The sequence below is a fragment of the Salvia miltiorrhiza genome, chromosome 3 (genome assembly GCF_028751815.1).
Source record: "Salvia miltiorrhiza cultivar Shanhuang (shh) chromosome 3, IMPLAD_Smil_shh, whole genome shotgun sequence".
Classification (NCBI taxonomy): Eukaryota; Viridiplantae; Streptophyta; class Magnoliopsida; order Lamiales; family Lamiaceae; genus Salvia; species Salvia miltiorrhiza.
Window position 1 is genome coordinate 23,036,538 of NC_080389.1, and position 11,899 is coordinate 23,048,436.

The following is an 11,899-nucleotide window of genomic DNA, read 5'->3' on the forward strand; positions in this document are numbered from 1 at the left end:
CTATTTGAAATTTAATTTTCAATTAGTAAGCAATTTAGGAGTATGCTATCTTTTTAGAGGGACTGAAAGAGTCATTTCGACAATTTATAAGTATGTTTTTTTTTCTAGATATTTAGAAGCGTCGTATATACTTCATCCGTCCCATAAAGCATGACCTAGTTCTTTTCGGCACGAGAATTAAGAAATTGATATTTTATATGTTAAGTGTGATAGGTGAAAAAGTGAAAAGGTGAATAAAAGGTAATTTTTTTGTCATTTTTAGAAATAGGTCAAGCTTCGTGGAACAAATCAAGAAGGAAACTGGGTCATGCTTCGTGGAACGGAGGGAGTACAATTATACCTAATCTCTGAAAATTTTCTCATTTGACTTTGAGGAGGCACTGTGATTTAGATGTTAGCCCACACAGTCCGAATATAACTTTATTCTTATAAACTCTTTTGGATTTTAATCTTATTTGTCTTTTATTTTTTAGGATATTAAATTTAATTTACACATCAATACAATTAAATACACAAAATCTCCTGTACACGTGGGTGTACGGTACACTCGAGTCGTACCCAACCCGAATCCTGACCCAACTGAACTATCCTACCCAAATGTCAAGTATTAGTATCATTTCGCTATAGTGTTAGTATCATTTACATGTAGTGCTAGTGTTATTTCAATATAGTGTTAGTGTCATTTTACACATAGTGTTATTGTCATTTCAATATAGTGTTAGTGTCATTTTCGAAATAGTATCATTTGTAAAACAAAATAGTGTTATTGTTATTTTCGAAATAGTGTCATTTGTAAAACAAAATAGTGTTAGTGTTATTTTAAGATCGTGTGAGTGTTAGTGTCATTTAAAAAAAATGGGTCAGGATAGTCTAACTGGCTCAGGATTCGGGTCGAGTACAACTCGAGTGTACGGTACACTAGGGTGTACGGGAGACCACCTCAATTAAATAATAAAAAAAATTCTACTGTGCATCAATCCCTGGTAAAAAGTTTTTCCATCTAGATCTTTGTGAGTACTATCTTTTAGTGCATTCATAATCAAATCTCAACTTCTTGAATATGATAATCTCTCTATCCTCCAAAAATATGCACATTTTTAGTGACAAGAGTTTTAACATATGCATATTAGGTGAATGTGTATGAGTAGAGAAGAATCCAATTTTATTATGAGTGGAATTGTGTTCAAAAATAAGAAAAAAAATGAATGTTTTTGGGAGCGTCCCGAAATGATAAATTTCGCATGTTGAATTAATGGAATGAGTATAATTTTTCTCACCTAAACTATATACAATTAGTGAAACTTAGTACTTGATATGTCTAAATTTTTAATATACGATGTTAGAATAGAACATGATAAACTCAATAAGAAATCTCGTTTTTAGTTATTTGGTCTTAAGCTAATTAATCTAGATTATTACAATAAATAAAGTTGACTAATTAATACTAATTTGTTAAGCTTGTTTTATTTGTAGTACTTGCTCTGGTTAGGATGGATCAACTTGGTTATCATCACTTCAGATTCAGATATCATGTTGATAGTTAGTTTGTTTTTGTTGGGTATGTGACTACACAAATTGATTGAAGTGGAAGGGCATATCTGATATTTGTAACAACTTGGAGGACCATGCAATATCACAGTTTTGCATGTTAGTTGGTTATAACAGATATGAAAGCTATTTTGCTCGAGAGTTCATGGTCGTAGATCTGTGGATAGCTGAGAGAGTATTTTAGCTTGCTTTTTTCTCATTTTGTGGAGTCTGTTGTCAATTCAATTCAGTGAGTTTAGATTCAGTGTGAATGTCATTGAATTGAGAGAGTTGAGAGGATTGCAACAGTGGTCGTAGCTAAGAGCAACTGTCGTTTCTCATACTTGTAATCTGTAATTTCTTTTCTCTGGTTGATAGTGAATTCATCAATATCTTTCCCGTGGACGTAGGCCTTGTGGCTGAACCACGTAAATTCTGTTTGCATTGTCGTTTTGTTTTCGTTTTCATTCTTGCAAAGTTTAAATCCTTTGCCATTAGTCTCAGCCTGCAAATCACATAAGTTCTTGTGTATTTGATGTGAATTCTTTCATTTGGCGCCGTCTGTGGGAACCGAGGAAGGCGGAGACGATCGGATCTGATTGAAATGGCGACTGCGAAGTATGATGCGGAGAAGTTTACGGGCAAAAATGATTTCGAATTGTGGAGAATCAAAATGAGGGCAATTCTTGTACAACAAAGCTTGGTGGATGCACTGAAAGGGGAAAAGTTCCTACCGTATTCTATCCCGAAAGAGAGGAGAATCGAAATCTTGGAGAAGGCACATAGCACTATCATTTTATGTTTGAGCGATAAGGTGCTAAGGGAAGTTGCAAAGGAAAATAGTGCAGCTGGTGTTTGGGAGAAGCTAGAGAATTTGTATATGACAAAATTTCTAGCAAATCGTTTATATACCAAACATAGACTCTACTCTTTCAAGATTTCAGATGAAAGAAGTGTTCTAGATCAGCTGGATGAGTTCAACAAAACAGTGGATGATCTGGAGAACATTGGAGTCAAGCTTGAAGATGAGGACAAGGCTATCATACTGTTAAATGTCTTGCCTCGTTCGTATGAGCGTCTAAAGGATGCCATGATGTATGGCAGAGAAACAACCATAACCATGGAAGAAGTCCAGTCAGCTCTCAAAACTAAGGAGTTGCAGAAGCAATCAGATGATAAGCAAGAAAATGCAGGAGAAAGCCTAAACATCAAACGGAAATTCAAGAAGAAGAAGAAGAAGAAAGGTGGGCAAGATGTCTTATCAGAATACTGCAAAACAATCTGATGAAAAGGAAACCAGAAAATGCTATCATTGTAAGAAAGTTGGGCATCTAAAGAAAGATTGCTACTCTTGGAAGAGAAAGCAAGCTCAGAAGCAACAGCCAACCAATGCTGCAGAGATTAGCACTGTGAAAATGCTGAAGTTCTAAATGTATCAGACAATCATTTTGGAAATGATTGGATTCTTGATCCAGGGTGCACATTCCATATGTGTCCCTACAATGATTGGTTCATCAATCTTGAATATGGCGAACTGGGATCAGTCTTGCTTGGAAATGATGGAGGTCGTGCAGTTAAAGGAGTAGACAGCATAAAAATGAGAATGTATGATGGTGCTGTAAGGATCCTTGCCGATGTGAGATATATTCCAAATCTCAAGAGAAATCTCATATCTCTTGGGATGTTGGAAGAGAAAGGTTTCTGGTTTAAATCTGAAAAGGGAACTTTGATGGTTATGAAGCATTCTGATGTTATGATGAAGGCAGTAAGGAAGAAAAGCCTTTACTACTTGGATGGAGAAACCATCATAGGAGAGACTGAAGTAAGCTCATCGGATGAATATGAGCTATGGCACAAACGACTTGGCCATGTTGGAGAAAGTGGCCTCAATGAGCTACTGAAGATGGGCAGATTAAAGCATCATCAGAAATTCAAAATTAATGCATGTGAAGAATGCATTATGGGTAAAATCAAGAAGCTACCATATGGCACTAGCAAGAAATTCTCCAACCATGTTCTTGATTATGTACACTGTGATCTGTGGGGTCCATCAAGAACTGAAACTATGGGTGGAGGAAGGTATTATATGGCCTTGATTGATGATCATTCAAGGAAGCTATGGATATACATCCTAAAAGCCAAATTTGAGGCATTTCAAAAGTTTACAGAATGGCATGCTGCTGTTAAGAATGAGAAAGGGATCAAATTGAAATGTTTGAGAACTGACAATGGGCTAGATTTCCTATCCGAGGAATTTCAAAAGTTCTGCAGAGATAAAGGCATCAAGAGACACCTCACTGTATCAGCCAATCCACAACAAAATGGCTTGGTGGAGAGGATGAATAGGACCATCCTTGAGAGGGTGAGAAATATGCTTGCAGGCTCTGGTTTACCCAAGAAATTTTGGGGGTAAGCAGTTCATACTGCTTGTCATTTGATCAACAGGTGCCCATCATCTGCCATAGGCTTCAAGATACCATAACAGATCTGGACAGGAAATGAAATAAGCTACTCATATCTCATGAGTTTTGGGTGCATGGCTTATGTTCACCACAAACAAGATAAACTGGACCCCAGAGCTTTAAAGTGTGTCATGATTGGATATCCAGAAGGGATAAAAAGATACAAACTCTAGTGTTTAGAGTCTGGAAGGCAGAAAACACTCATAAGTAGAGATGTAGTATTCGGGGAGAATCAAATGCCTTTTCTGAAGAAGGATAGTGATGACCCAAAAGCTGACAGTGGTACTAGAATTCAGGTGTAGACACTAGGAGAAGAGAAAAATAGCCACAGGTCAGATGAAAATGGAGAAAATGCAGATCAAGAGAATCAGGTGGAGCCAGATAATGAAAACTCTGATGAAGAAGAGAGTCTTGCAAGACTACTTTTTGGCAAGAGACAGAACAATGAGGAATACAAGGCCACCTGATAGATTTGGGCATGCTGACTTGATATCATATGCCCTGAATGTAGCTGAAGAAGTTGACTACAATGAGCCAAAGAATTACATTAAAGCTGTAAATGGAAAGGAGAGCAAATTTTGGCTTAGAGCAATGCAAGAAGATCTGGATTAATTATTAAATAACAATATCTAGGAATTGGTAGACAAGCCAAAACATCAAAAGTGTGTCAGCTGTAAGTGGATCTTTAAAAAGAAGATTGAAGTAAATGGTGAAATCAGATACAAGGCTAGACTTGTGGCTAGGGGATTCACACAGAAAGAGGGTATTGACACTACAAGAAAAACGCTCATAGATGACGCCTAAAAACCGTCATCTATGCCCTTTCAGAACTGTCAAGTAGAGTGGTGTCAAGAATAACCCCTAGTATAGATGACGGTTAACAACCGTCATGTATGATCAGTTTTCTTGACAGTTCTGTATCTATACTTGACGGTTTGAAACCGTCAAATATTGTACAATACATGATACTCATATTTTTTTTCTTGACGCTTTTTGACCGTCATGTAAAACCGATAAGCGCCATGTATATTAACATATACGACATTTTTTGACCGTCATTAATTGCTTGAAAACCGTCATTTTTGGGCGTTTTTTTGACATATTTTAGGTATATAGATGACAGTTGAAAACCGTCATCTATGCTTTTTCATAATTTGAATATAATATTTCCTATTTTATTTATTTTTTCCTGCTTTTATATTTATAAATATGAATTCATTGTACCATAAAATAACAAACTAACACATACTAAAAATGCTCATTTAAACATTGATAACAACTAATAATCCATCATCCACAAAATAAGATCCATTGTTTTACAACATCTCCCAACACCATAATGAACATCTAAAAAGCTACACCATAATAGTATTTTTCATAGAGAATCCTACATTCAAAATCCACAAGTCATAATAGTTCCGAGAAGCTTTCGAAAGGTCAAAGAAAGCAAGAACTTCTCCATGTCAGAAAAAGCTTTCAATAGGATCCATGATTCATGATTCATGATTCGAACCTCGTTGAGTTGATGTAGGAGAAAAGGGCGAGGCCATCGGAAAAGTTGATGTGTGATGCAGGGAGAACACGAGGATCAGCAAGAATTTTATTACCAGAAGCCTCATTGTTAGCTAAAACCATCCCTACTGCACCAGCCAAGGCAGCTTGCTCGCCCTTGTCAACTCTCGCGTTGTCCCCTCGTAGGCACACCAAAACTTCCCCTTCGCCTTCCGTGGATTCAAGGTGCCAGATTTGCAGAGCAAGCTACATTTTTCACAACATTTCTTGATGAAAAAAAAAACAGCAGCAATAGGATTCCAGTGATTGATTATTATCAGCAATAATGTACATCAACTTACGCCTCATCAGCTGATGCGTTGCCAGCTTTGGCCGATGCAGCAGAGATGACGGGGTACGCCTTGTGTAGAGGCAACAATGTAGCTGAGAGGCTCTCCCTCTTCAAGCACAGTTTGTTCCCGACAACGGCACTATATCACTTGTTGAAGTATCTTGCTCCAATGATCTTCCTTCAGACATCAAAAACATCCCAACAACATCATAGTTAGATCATTTAATTACTGTGACAACAGTCATACCTGGAGAGAACAAAAATTGGTACTGGTTCAGGAGCAACAACCACATACATGTAGATAGAAACGTGACAAAAGGAAATATGTTTAGAGTGGTGATCTTTAAGTCTAACTTTATGCCTAATACTCAAAATCAGGAATTTAAAAAGATAAAGAAAACGTATACTGAAGAAGTTTATAAAACAATTCCACAAGCTTCATTCTTTCTAACAGAAACCAAACAGATGTGCCTAAAGGGCATATAGCAGTTTATGTAGGAGAAGTTCAGAGGAGAAGGTATGTGGTGCCTTTATCGTACCTCAACCACCCTTCATTTCAAGCGTTGCTGCGACGAGCTGAGGACGAGTTCGGCTTCAATCACCCCATGGGAGGCCTCACGATCCCCTGCAACGAGAACGCGTTCGTTGAAGTGACTTCAAAAATGCAACTGTGGCATGCGTGAAGAGAGCAAGCATTAATTCAACAGTTTTTTAGGACTCATTATTTATGTATATAGTGTTCCAACAATATATAGCTGCAGTGTTTGTAAACAGATCATGTAGTGAGAATTCGGCTTAATCATCCTTCATTTCAAGGCTTGTTGCACCGAGCTGAGGAAGAATTCGGCTTCAATCACCCCACAGGAGGAAGAATTCGGCTTCAATCACCCCACAGGAGAATTCGGCTTAATCTTGAGCTTAAGCCCCCTTTTCTATTACAAAATTCCTTCAGAAAATAAATACCAAATAACAATCTGCATCAGCTCTGAACAGCACAAAACCATCTGCAAAATCTACAGTCTAGGGCAGCTACAGGCAGAAAAAAATCAAGGTTTCTCAGAGAGCTCATAGTGACAATTTATACTATTTTTTTTCTGATTTATAATAAAATTAATTAACTGAAATTAAAACAAAATTAACTGAAATTACATACCTCAAACCGGTGGCTGATTCCCTGCAGAGACGGCGGCGGAGGTGTGATGGCGAAGGACAGCGGCGGAGGCTGAATTCCTGCTGGTACAGATCGGCCGGTGAAGGCAGATCTTCACGGCAGGGCAGAAGGACGTCGAGGCGGAGGTGGGCGGAGGTCGAGCGACGCGTTATAAAATGGTGGCCGGAGACCTCGATTCAATGCAAATTAAAGACCCAAATCTCTCACCTAAACCTCTCTCGTCCCTCTCCTTTCCATATAACCTCCGGAGAGCTGGTGGCCGCAATTTAGGGACCTAGGGTTTGGGAAAATAGGTTGTGGCGCTATCGCTTGAGATGCGGGCGGCGACGGCTGTAATTGAGCAGTGGAGATAGAGAGAAATGCGGAGGCGCGGCGTGCTGGCTGTGTTGTCGCCGGAGCTGGGTAGGAGAGGCGACGATTTCACTGTGGTCGACGCGACGCGGTGCGAGGCAACGGTGAGGCTGAGAGAGATATGTTTTGGGACTGAGAGAGATAGCGGCGCGTTACAAACGAGAGAGAGAGAGAGAGTTAGGTTAATTTTTTGTAATAAATACATGACATTTTGAATAAATGTCATGTATAACATTTAAATTAACGCACATACATGACGCTTTGAAATAAATGTCATGTATACTATGAATAAACGACGCTCATACATGACGCTTTTACTAAAAGTGTCAGCACAGTGTCATGTATGCTCATTTTTCTTGTAGTGTGACTTCAATGAGGTGCTTTCTCCTGTTGTAAAGCACTGCACAATCAAGGTTCTACTTGCCTTAATTGCTCAAATGGACATGGAGCTGCATAAGCTAGATGCAAAGATTGTATTTCTTCATGGAAGTTTAAAGGAGACTATATTCATGCATCAACCTGAAGGATTCACACTGCCTGAGAATATAGAGAAGGTATGCCTCTTAAAGAAATCTCTTTATCGTTTGAAACAAAGTTATAGGCAATGGTATCTTAGGTTTGATGAATATATGTCCAAGATAGGATTTGCTAGATCAAAGTATGATAATTGCTTATATCTTAGAAAGTCTGAATCTGGTGTTATGACATATCTGTTACTATATGTGGATGATATGTTGGTTGCTAGCAAAGATATGAAAGAAATTGATAAAGTGAAATCTGAACTGCATGATGAATTTGAAATGAACGATCTTGGGGATGCAAAGAGAATCTTGGGGATGGATATTGATAGGGATAGGCAGAATGGTAAGCTATGGCTTACACAAAAAAGTTATATCCAAAAGGTGTTGAAGAGATTCAATATGGAGAAATCAAAGGGTGTTAAAGTTCCATTGGCCCAACATTTCAAATTATCAGTTATGCAGAAACCCAAAGATTCATGTCTAAGATACCTTATGCTAATATTGTTGGTAGCATAATGTATACTATGATATGTACTCGACCAAACTTGGCACATGCTATAAGCATGACTAGCAGGTTTATGGCAGACCCTGGAAAGGAACATTGGTCTGCATTAAAGTGGATCATGAGTATCTAACAAACACCACTGATCATGGAATTCTATTTCAAAAAACAGAAAGTAAAGGAATAGATTATTTGAATGGTTTTGTGGATTCTGATTTTGCTGGAAGTGTGGACTCAAGGAAGTCACAATCTGGATATGTTTTCACACTATTTGGTTCTGCAATCAGTTGGAAGTCTGTGCTTCAATCGGTAGTAGCTTTGTCAACCACTAAGGCAGAGTACATGGCAATGACTGAAGCTGTGAAGGAGGCCATTTGGTTGAAAGGTTTGTTGTCTGAGTTTGGTTATAAGCAAAGACATGTTGTGGTTAATTGTAACAACCAGAGTGCCATTCATCTAGTGAAAAATCAGGTTTTTCATGAGAGAACTAAACACATAGATGTCAGGCACTATTTTGTTAGAGACATTGTGAATAGAGAGATTGTTCCAATAGCTAAGGTTGCTACAGAGGAGAATGCAGTTGATATGCTGACAAAGGCTTTACCCTCAGTAAAATTCAGGTATTGCATAGAGCTCATTTCGAGTTTTAAGCAAGTGTTGATGTTCTATACGATTTTATACTTTTTTTGCAGCAAGTTTAATATTGGAAGAAGGTTATTCTTGCTGGTTTTATCTGTAATGGATTTATGTAGTCAAGGTGGAGATTTGTTGGGTATGTGACTACACAAATTGATTGAAGTGGAAGGGCATATCTGATATTTATAACAACTTGAAGGACTTACATGCAATATCACAGTTTTGCATGTAAGTTGGTTATAATAGATATGAAAGCTATTTTGCTCGAGAGATCTTAGCCGTAGATCTGTGGATAGCTGAGAGAGTATTTTAGCTTGCTTCTTTCTCATTTTGTGGAGTCTGTTGTCAATTCAATTCAGTAAGTTTAGATTCAGAGTGAATGTCATTGAGTTGAGAGAGTTAAGAGGATCGCAACAGTGGTCGCAACTAAGAGCAACTGTTGTCTCTCATACTTGTAATCTGTAATTTCTTTTCTTTGATAGTGAATTCATCGATCTCTTTCCCGTGGATGTAGGCCTTGTGGCTGAACCACGTAAATTCTGTTTGCATTGTCGTTTTGTTTTCATTTTCATTCTTGCAAAGTTCAAATCCTTCGCCATTAGTTTCAGCCTGCAAATCGCATAAGTTTTTGTGTATTTACTGTGAATTCTTTCAGTTTTTGTTATGTCCTCGTTTGATTTTTTCTCCTTTTCCTTCTGGATGTCGTCACTTTTGGACTACAGTTATGTATGATTTTGTTCTGTCTGATTCTTTCTTCCTTCTCCTTTGGTCTCTGTTCGACGTTGTCACTTTTGGGCAGCATCATGTATGAGATTACAGTTTATGTTATTTACAGATTGGGGGTCTAGCTAACTCCTCACCCTTTTGGGATGTTTTCCTTTCTTAAAAAAAAAAAAAAAAAACTTCTTTTAAAAGCTTTACTTTTTCGTAGTCGGTCACACCTATGATATAAAATTACTCTTAATATTTGTTTATATTTTAATGTCGACAATACCGTACGTTGAATATAAAGCATAATTATATCTGCATAACACAAATTTAAATATACATATTGTATCAGAGTATACGCCACGTTAAATCTATAACTACTTGAATATAATTTTTTTTGAACAGTATAAATCGAATAAAACAGAGAGGAAATCAATTCCATTCAACTCTTCTACCTTTTTTTTTTGAAAGGATTCAACTCTTCTACCTAGTACTTAATAAATTTCTCATTTTTTGGTCCAGAAAAAAAATACTACTTGCTAATTGTCCATTAACGCACTAACTTTCATTAATTTTTCAATTTTAATACAATTTTTTAAAGCCCTCACAGCTTATTATCAGGCTCTACCGCTAAACATAAATTGCTATTAATATCGCCTTTTAATTTATTGCTAAATTAACAATTCTAATATTTTGGTCTCTAAGCAGTTGACAAGTTGACCATAATATTAAATAAACCAAAGTTATCGAGGTCGTGCAGCTAGAAAATATAAGTTCCGACATGGCATGCTACATAAATTCTTCCATAATAAAAAAAATTGAAAATATTCATTTTGTCAAGTAATAAAAAAGAAAATATTAATTTTGTCATAAATTGAAAAGTGATTGTGTTATTATAACGTTTTTAAAATTATATAAAAAATTATAAAATAACTAAAATATAGTGTATTCATAACATAGACGAGTATTTTCCTCTATAAGGAGGCAGTGGTCAGGCCGTAGCTCCTGAAGTAGTCCTTTTCCGCCCGTTTATTTTGATTTCTCTTTCCATAGACGAGTAGTCTTTTTCACTATAAGGGTTCTCTTTCAGGATTTTCCTTATATATAGTTTGTTTTAATGAGTAGGATTTTTTTCTCTTTCTTTTAATATAATATTCACAAAATCTTGGGTACACCTGAGTGTACCGTACAACCGGGTTGACCCGTACTCAAATAGTACTCCCTCCGTCCTTGAAATAAGTTCATCTTTTTCCTTTTTGGGACAATCCCCCAAATAACTTCCTCTTTATTTCTTTCCATTTTTGGACAACTACTCCACCACTAATAATAGTTATTTATTTTTATTTACACTTTTTCGCAACTCTCAATACCTTATTCACAACTTCCAATAATAATTATAATACTTATTTTTCCATTATCAATACACTTTACAACATTTTCTTAAAACTCGTGCCATCTCCAAAAAGGAACTTATTTCAGGGACGGATGAAGTATTATTTATATGGATTGAGTCAGGATATGAGTTCAAGTCAAAATGCGAATTAAAGTTTAATTGAAAGTATAATACGATTGTACGGTAGATTCGGGTTTCATCATCATGGACACTTAACTCAAATTTTGGAATGCATTTCCCACTTTCATGTACGGATCTCAAATAAAGCATATACTCCCTCCGTCCCTAAAATAACTTCATCTTTTTCCATTTTGGGACGCCCCCCAAATAACTTCCTCTTTCTTTCTTTCCATTTTTGGAAACCTACCCCACCACTAATAATACTTTATTTATTCTTACTTTTCACTTTTCACCACTCCCAATACTAATTATAACAGTTTTCACAACTTCCAATAATAATTATATCACTTTTTCTCCATTATCAATACACTTTACAATTTTTTATTAAAACCCGTGCCGTCCCCAAAGAGGAAGCCATTTCAGGGACGGAGGGAGTATTAAGAGAATTTATGCAGTGTAGAGTGGCATTTTTGGTCCCTCAACTAAAACCTGGAGTTGCATCTCATTAATAAACCATTTAATTTTTTGGGCTCAAATAAAATAAAAGCACACACGTGTTTACGACGCACACGTTCAAAATGGTACGACAATTCCTGCAGCAGCTTATGCAAACGTGACAGCTGATATATCATATGCCCCTGTTCCTCGCAATTACCCACAACTCC

The 11,899-nt window shown here is 36.9% G+C and overlaps 1 long non-coding RNA gene across 2 annotated transcripts; it reads right to left on the minus strand.

The window, feature by feature from the left end:
• Nucleotides 1–5,235: 5,235 nt before the first annotated feature.
• Nucleotides 5,236–6,523, minus strand: LOC131015637 (uncharacterized). 2 transcript variants are annotated; one of them, XR_009098616.1, is made up of 3 exons: nt 6,372–6,523; nt 5,843–6,010; nt 5,236–5,747 (listed from the first exon to the last, which is right to left on the minus strand). It is a non-coding gene; the product is annotated as an uncharacterized LOC131015637 (long non-coding RNA). The 2 variants fall into 2 exon arrangements; XR_009098615.1 differs by lacking the exon at nt 6,372–6,523 and having other exon boundaries at nt 5,843–6,365.
• Nucleotides 6,524–11,899: the final 5,376 nt, after the last annotated feature.